Genomic DNA, 9200 nt, shown 5'->3' on the forward strand with positions numbered 1-9200 from the left:
TAGCTGGGGGGCTAGTAAACTCACCTGACCACCACTTCTGTCTAGTTATCATTAGGAAGCCATAGGTACTCATTCATTCTATAAGATAAATGCATACTCCTGTAATGGTATTTTTTGGTAGCCTATGTGATGAAAAATATTTGAATAGCAAATTAGCATTGTTCTGTGAGTACAGCCTCAAAATGTGACAAGGAAATGGAGAATGCCTTGCTCAGAAGCTTGTGAAGAGAGCACTATAAGGTTTCAAACCAGTGGAGGGTGATTAAATATTGAAGGGGCACATGCTTGGAGGCGAGATTACATTCTCCAGTATTAACATGCAGCCACACAGAGGAATAATAACAGGAGCACAGTGCCCCAGTTCTAAAACATCAGCCAGGTACAGACCTGACAAACACAAGAGAACTCGCAGTACCGTGCCTCTACGATGTTACTAATGTACTCCCATTCTAACAGGAACGCTGCTCCATGAGAGGATGCATTCAGAATTAAATGATTAGACAAGCATATAATCTCTCACCCCATTAATGATATGTGTCTGACTCAGAGATAGAGGGATTTGATTTGTTTTTATAGGTAGGCAGCAAGATGATAATGACAAATACACTGTACTATTTGATAAGTATACTTCCTGTGTGGTATAACATTCACCACAGCCTGTGGTCTCAGAGGCCAGCAAGCTACAGCAGGTTGACCACCTAGTCTGTATGTGCACACAACTACCATAATCCAATGGCCTCTGGTCAAGAAGAAGAAGCCTGCATGTTGGATCTATACACTAGCTGACTAAATTGGTCTCATGCCCATTTCAGAGGATCAAATATACAAACAGGTAAATGAGACCTTGACCAAGTCAAGAGCACAGTATGAAGACAGGTTAAAACTGCTTCTCCTCGATCACACTTGTAGTCAATGTCATGGAAAATTTGGCTAGCTAAACTCATGCGCAGAAACACTTCATTGGGTCTTAACGGTTATCTCGCACCAAACTGCACAGGCCATCAAATCGAAGGCACCCCTTCGATATAAAGTAGTTTTTGACGAAAATTAAAACGTGTCAGTTCGTCACTTTCACGAGGTTGAAGTAATAACATGTTCAACTAATTAGGACATTTTCTATAATCTAGGATGCCTTTCGACTTCAAGAAAATTAACAACCAAGGAAGAATTTCACTCCCCTCATTGAATTCTCAAGCCACGGCCTGGTCTGTTTGTTCCGTTTTGCAAGCGTTCCCTAAGTCTCACGATGTTGCCACCTCTGGGTTTGGAAATGCTGCGTTAAAACCCTGCAGGAATTCGTTGGGTAAATGGTGCATGAACACTGAGCTGCATCACAATCCTTCATGAACTGTCTGCTCTTGAGGATGACAGAGGAAGGATTGCTCTCTTGGCAGTTAAGAGATAGTGTGACAAAATTGCTCAATAGGCTTTAAGCTTTAAAGATTCAGTAGAGAAAGAAGTAACAAACTGGCACAATGAGAGCCATGGATATGTGGTCTCCCTTGAGAGGGGAAACTACAAATGTGTAATAACTACACATGAAATACAGATGCCAAGTCATATGAAGTGACTCGTACGACAAAAGGCCAACAGATCTCAGCATTCCAAAGGCACGTCGTCATTGGGTGTGCTAAACAAACTCTACTTCCTGCTTTCAGAAACCCCTATAGCAATGACACGTTTGACTTTCAACACCTGAGTTGAAGCAATTAACACTGCGGCCTTCCCTCTAGTGTAGTACATTCAGAAAGTGTACACTTCCAGTACTACAGCCAGACACAGCAGAGTGACAGAGGATGTAAGAGAAACCCTGGGCAGGCTGGAGTGGGCAGAACAAGGTCAAGGGCCTGGCACCAGCAGTGGGTCTGGAGGAGGCCTTGTTTATTGCAGTGAAGGGCTTGGTGAGAGGGGTGTGTGTTAATGCACCACCGCCACAACAGGGGATCCATCACGCACACTATGCCAGGAACAAACAGGGAAAGTTATTACTGCTGGCTCCTGCATGCAGAGAAGAGGTGTTTTATGACTTCCCATCTCAAAAGAAGCATGGCTCTTATCTGTTAGCATGGATAATGTAATGAAGCAGTTACAGCAAGAGGGATGACAGTAATTAGTTGCTGAACAAAGCCATTTTCTGCATCTAGCCGCCTCAGAGCTGACGGTGTTAGTGAAAAAAGAATGCACAGAGCAGAGACCTTAAAACTAGGGAAAATATAAAGGCTGTACACACAAAAAGGTCCAACAGATTACAGACAATCCAATAATAACACCAGTTATGTTGTCACATCAAAGACCTTTTCCAATACCAGGGTATACGGTATTACTGGAAGTGCACACAAATGGTGCTATATTTTTTTAGGCAACATGGATCTTAATCCAGGAGGGAATTGATTGTCTCTGCTGTAACCAACAAGCATCATCTTGACATCATATATCCACCCTGAGCGGGATATAACTTAAATTTGGCACATCTTAGATAATTAACTTACACTCACCGGCAGGTTTATTAGGTACACCAATCCAGAAAAGCCTGAATTCTTTGGTGTATTCTACAAGGTGTCAAAAGTTCCACAGGGATGTGGAATGCTAATGCGATGGTGCTAGACACATCAGAGTGACAGGCGAAAGCGATGTTTTTCCAGTCATCAATTGTCCAGTGTTGGTGATAGTTTGCCCACTGGATCCACTTCTTGTTTTTAGTGTATTCAGGAGTGTAACACGCTGTAGTCGTCTCATGAAATTGCCCATCCGTGACGAGGATCAACCAGTTGTGCTTTCCGAGATGCCGTTCTGAACACCACGATTGTACTGCGCTGCTATTTGTCTGTTTGTGGCCTGCCTGAGCCTGCATGATTCTTGCCATTCTCCTTTGACCTCTCTCATCAACAATCGGTTTTACCCCACAAGACTGCCGCTGACTGGATGGTTTTTTGTTTGTCACACCATTCTCTGAAAACCCTTGACACTGCCTTGCGTGAAAAGCCCAGGAGGGCAGCTGTTTCTGAGATACTGGATCGGGCGCGCCTTGCACCGACAATCACACAACGCTCAAGTCACTCTCAAGTCACTCGTTTTGCCCATTCTAACGTTTTATCGAACAGTAACTGAATTGCCTCGATGCCTGCTTTATATAGGAAGCCACGGCAAAGTGACTCACTGTTTGTAGGATCGATCCATTTCTGGGAACAGGGTGGTGTACCTAATAAACTGGCAGGTGAGCATATAGTTTTCCATGTATTGAAGCATGCATCCATGCAGCCCCTGAGAAAAATGTCAGGTCGAGTTAGCAGCACCATGGAGTAAGGCTGGGCGACCAAATTCATTTGCATGCATGTTTTTGTGCGATATTCCAAATGCCTTTATCACAAGAATCAAGTTCTTATATATTATTAATTTTTATGAGCGTTTGTCTGCTTGTTCTCATGTCTTTTTGGTCTCGGCTGTTTCCATCCTTCTCTGCTGTGTGCAATGACTATAGACTGTATGCAACTTCCCATTCACTCTCTCACACACACACCAATAAATATTAGAGATCACTTCTTCCTCTGATAAGCGGTTTCAATTCAAGGTTTGGTCCAACAGAATTGGTCAATTCCCCTTTAACGAAACACTTTGTAATTGCGCGCAGAGCAGACACTAAAATGGGAGTAGCCATTATCATTGATTCTGGAAAATTAACGCTCAATTTGTCACGCGTGGCTGTGCCGCTAGCAGCAATTTTGCAGAACGTCATACTAGCAGTCTAGTATGCATTTTATAAATGTGCAATAAAAACAATTATATAAAGAATTGGCAAACTCATTCTCATTGAGAAAAAACAACAGTTGATTAACACATCTGAACAAAGTGGACAGGCTAGCAATCTGTCCAAACAGCTAGAGATGGACAGAAGGGTGTGTTCATAACAATTCAACTGTCCTACCTTGTTAACTAGCAAATAGATCCAATCTGGCTAAACTTCAAATAGAAATTAGCTGGCACATGAGCTTGCGCTCGAGAGATTGTTAATTTTCTATAATGCTTGCTACAAGAAGTGTCATTATTAGTGATTTGTGCATTATAATTGGTTCAAGTTCAATTTGTAAAATAATAATAAAAAAGGGCATTTTCATAGACTTGAAAGTCAGTTTAGTGATTATTGCAAAACAGCAGGTTAAACTACTGTTACAAAATAATTAGTGGGTCTTGTGGTTGTGGAATGCTTGAATTTAGCCTAAGTAACTTCACAAGCCCTCAATTCATTGGATTATTGCGGACTGTTTGACCTTAAATTGTATAGCAAAGCTTATTTCGATTTTTTTTTTAAACTCATTTTAAAAAATGGAGACACACACACACGAGGATTCAGCTATTTTAAGCACATGTTGCTGATAGGTGTATAAAATCAAGCACGCAGCCTGCAATCTCCTAGACAAACATTGCCAGTAGAATGGCCTGTACTGAAAGCTCAGTTACTTTCAACATGGCAACATCATAAGCTGCCACCTTTCCAACAAGTCAGTTTGTAAAATGTTCTGCCCTGCTAGACTGCTCCGGTCAACTGTAAGTGCTGTTATTGCGAAGTAGAAATGTCTAGGAGCATCAACGGCTCAGCCGCAAAGTGGTAGGCCACACAAGCTCACAGAACGAGACCACACGTATCACATAAAACTCAGCTGTCCTCAGTTGCAACACTAACTATAGAGTTCCAAATTGCCACTGGAAGCAACATCATCACAATAACTGTTCATCGGGAGCTTCATGAAGTGGGTTTCCATGGCCGAGCAGCCGCACACAAGGCTAAGATCACCATGCGCAATGGTTTCATAATTGGTAATTGGCATTTTTAGACGCCGATTACATTGCAATCCACGAGAAGAGTGCGTGGCAGGCTGACCACCTGTTATGCTAGTGCAGGTAGCTAGGAGCCATGGTAAGTTGCTAGCTAGCATTAAACTTCATATATATATATATATATATTCACTAGTTAACTACATGTGTTTGATAATATTGCTTGGTTAACTAGCTTGTCCTGCGTTGCATATAATCAATGCAGTGCCTGAAATTCTCACTTCTCTTGCGTTCAGTGTAAGCAGAGTCAGGGTATATACAACAGTTTGGGGTCGCCTGGCTCGTTGCGAACTGTGTGAAGACTATTTCTTCCTAACAAAGACCATAATTAATTTGCCAGAATGTTACATAATTATGACAGCAATATTTAGACTTAGGGTTGCCACCCGTTCGATAAATTACAGAACGGTCCCGTATACCACTGAATGAATAAACAGTTTGTTTTCAAAACTATAATTTCCAGATTTGACCATATTAATGACCAAAGGCTTGTATTTCTGTGTTTATTATAATTAAGTCTCTGATTTGATGTAGCAGTCTGACTGAGCGGTGGTAGGCAGCAGCAGGCTTGTAAATATGAATTCAAACAGCACATTCCTGCGTTTGCCAGCAGCTCTTCACAATACATGAAGCACAGCGCTGTTTATGACTTCAAGCCTATCAACACCCGAGATTAGGCTGGTAATACTAAAGTGCCTATAAGAACATCCAATAGTCAAAGGTCTATGAAATACAAATGGTATCGAGAGAAATAGTTCTATAATAACTACAACCTAAAACTTCTTAACTGGAACCACCAGCTTTCATATGTTCTCATGTTCTGAGCAAGGAACTTAAACATTAGCTTTCTTACATGGCACATATTGCACTTTTACTTTCTTCTCCAACACTGTGTTTTTGCATTATTTACACCAAATTACTTATTTGAGACTAAGTAGATTGTATGTATTAAGTTAAAATAAGTGTTCATTGCTCATTCAGTATTGTTGGAATCGTCATTATTACACACATACACACATATATATATATATATATTTTTAACCTTTATTTAACTAGGTTAAAGATCAGTTAAGAACAAATTCTTATTTTCAATGACGGCCTAGGAACAGTGTTCAGGGGCAGAACGACAGATTTGTACCTTGTCAGCTCAGGGGTTTGAACTTGCAACCTTCCGGTTACTAGTCCAACGCTCTAACCACTAGGCTACGCTGCCGCCCCGATATACACATATACACATACATACATACAATTACAAGTAATTCACACCCTATAGTCCAGCAATCTGTTTAAATGCATGAATCATGACACACATTCAACACCTAGGCTTAATGACTCGAGCAAAACAAATGCTTATATTTCCTGTGATTGACATCTGACAAGTAAGCGAAGTCCCAATCAGCCTGTGCTCATAAGTGTGCGCACACAACAGATATGGAAAATCCAGTCTGCTAGACTAACAAAGACTGAGGAAATGTTGGTTCTACTACAACTTTACAATAGCTTTTATAGGCACACATTATTTTATTAATTACAACATGAAAGACATTACTTTTTCTTTATTATGTCCACAAAAGCTGGCACAAAAGATGTGTTTGGTCTCGACAGAGAGGACGGGTTGAGCACAATAGATGGATTAGGAAGACCATATGTGGAGAAGGTTTGCACTTGCTGAACTGTTGGGCAGCTACCACCAAAGAAGCACTCAACAACATTCGCTTTGCTCAGCCTTACTTACTCTCCCAGGACAAAAACAGTACTGTTCAGCTGTATGGCCACGCTACAGATTTTAGTCCCGCTATATTTCACAGGAGCTTGGACAGCCAACACTGTCATTTGGTCAAGCCAAGTGACGCAAACATTGCTGTCAAATGGAATGACTGACGTGAGGCATTATCCTGATCAATTAGAGGGGGTGGATCTCAAACACCCCTGAACTTATTCCTGTCCCAGTTGAATTATTGCCCTCCACATGCATACTGATGCATTTGATCATGCTATTTAAGACTGCTTTGGGAACAAATTGGGCATAAAGGAAGAAATAATAATGATACAGTGATTGTTATCAACACCCTCATATAGCCACAAAAGGGATCATATCTGACACCAGCTGTGGCAGATTTCCTGAGCGAATGGAATTGCCCATTCCTCTCCTGAGACTCTAGAAGATATACAAGCCTGCTGAGCCTAGCAACCAGTGGTAAGAGAAAACAACCTCAACACATGGTTGAGTCCACTGGGGACATAGGCTACTAAATTTCCATTGTCCAGAGACAACGCACACCATCAATGAAGCCCTTTCCAATTGAGAACCCCGACGCTATACAATAATACAGCAACTGTATAGGAGTGTGTGCCACAATTGACTTCCTCCTTACACAAAGTTATGCCGATGAAGTTCATTACGTTACAGAAACAATTCAAAGCCACCATTGTAGAGGGAGCGCTCCTTGCAACACAATATCCCAACATATTGTTCTCTTTGACACTCATTTTGCCATCACTGCTCAGCCAAGCACTCACCAGGATATTTCATTGGTAGTGTTACAGCAGGCTGCTACCTCCATTCCAACCTAAAAACAATTCTGCAAGTAGTATGACAGTACATTTATACAAAACATTGACCTACATAGTTTAGCCAAGTATTGGCCTACCAATATAAGCGTGTACTGTCAGAAAGCCTTTATTGAATAGGCTAAAAATGCAGATAAAACATGGGCACTTGTCAGCTGGTTTAATGCAAATACAAAGAACATGCAAAGAAAAAGCAAGTCAATCCGAGTATATGACACTGATGTTGACTTCAGGAGAATCAACTGACAGGAGAGGTGGCAAGGGAAGCAGGAAATAACATTTTTTTTAAATGTTATTTAAAGTTAAATATTTTAATAACTTTTCTACACAAGATGCAAGCCAGCTCCAAAAAAATGGATGTAAATACCACATAAATACCCTAATAATCACAAGTGAAGCAGGTGGCATAATAACCCACTTCTTTAAAAAGTCTGGGGATGGCACAACTGAAGAAATGAAGGGTTTGCTACAACTAACTAACACACTTGAGAATTGACACTTGTCGAGGTGTGTAAATAACTTACATAATAACGTTAGTATATTAACATTTAATTCAACTTCCCCACACAACCAGTATGTGAGTATTGTAGCTAGCTAGTTAACGTTAAGTATCAACAAAAACAAACAAAAAAGTAGCAACAATACCATAGTAGCTAGCTAGTTTAAGTAACGTTAGTCACTTAAAATTCATTGCAACCACGTAGAAACAGCCAAAGCTAACATTACAACAGTTACACCCAAGCTAGGTATAACACACATCTTATTTGAAGCGTGGGTAAACGTTAGAGTTCAACTTGAACACATCAAGGTATTGCGCTAACTAAGTTAACGTTAGCCAACTACTTGGCAAACTACAGTAGTTAGCTAGGTAACTTCCACGTCCGTACATATCTACATTCTGCATACCAAGTAGCTGGCTAGCCAGTAAACGTTAGCTGGGTAGGGTGGTTAGCTTGCTATGGTAGATCACAAGCCCACAGAAAGATAGTTCAATTGCTAATCATCTCTTGAACGCAATACTTTACGAACCTTTAACCACACCTGTCAAATATATTATGCATTGTCACGTTACCACTAGTTAACATTAGCACTAACAAGTTAACAATCCAACGTCCGAGCAGAGGCCATTTGGGGGCGAACATGAAACAATTACAGCCTTCTTATTTCTCAGACATAAGTAAACCCTTTTAGCAAGTGAACATACAGATCATAGCTAGATAGCTACACGCAATCGCGGAGAGGCCTTCATCGCACTGACTTAGCTAGCTAGTAGGATTAGTTAACTAGATAGCTGCCTTTCCTACATACCTACCGGTACATCTAGTTTGAGTAGCACAGCAAATAACCAAATGCAATATTGACAAACATTGAAGGCGTATAAGCAAGTAAAAGTTAAGTATAAAAACAGATTTCTAAGGTTAAAGATCGCACAAGTACATATCAGGGAAGCAATACCAGCTAGCCGACACCAGGCTACCGCTTCTCTGACAGACAACCCCTCCCGGTACACTGGCTGGTTAGCGCAGCCTCACTTCCGATCATGTAGCGCCAACATGGATTATTGTCACCGCGGTTTAAGACAAAGTCGTGCTGATTTTTCAGCTATAATCAAATAAACGCATCTGTTTAACTGACATAGTTGTATAAAGTTATACTCACCAACCGTATTGATACCAGAAAATAGCTGGAACCTTCTCTATTTGCGACGGAGGGAGGAACAGACCAGACATTCAAAATGGTGGCCCTCCTAGCCTCAGCACTTCTACCGCAGGCGGAGGGTTACACCGAAAAAAACAAAA

General features: G+C 41.0%; 1 protein-coding gene across 2 annotated transcripts in view; it reads right to left on the bottom strand.

Moving 5' to 3' along the window:
* Positions 1 to 9199, bottom strand: part of LOC118393865 (AP-1 complex subunit gamma-1-like) — a 30123-nt gene extending 20924 nt beyond the window's left edge. The window contains exon 1 of one of the 2 annotated variants that reach the window (XM_052462256.1): positions 9061 to 9199. The gene's annotated coding sequence lies outside the window, so the exon portion shown is untranslated. Of the gene's footprint in view, positions 1 to 8856; positions 8960 to 9060 lie in introns of those variants that run through there. The other variant, XM_052462257.1, reaches the window with a different exon arrangement.
* Position 9200: the final 1 nt, after the last annotated feature.

This window comes from Oncorhynchus keta, chromosome 14, assembly GCF_023373465.1.
Source record: "Oncorhynchus keta strain PuntledgeMale-10-30-2019 chromosome 14, Oket_V2, whole genome shotgun sequence".
Classification (NCBI taxonomy): Eukaryota; Metazoa; Chordata; class Actinopteri; order Salmoniformes; family Salmonidae; genus Oncorhynchus; species Oncorhynchus keta.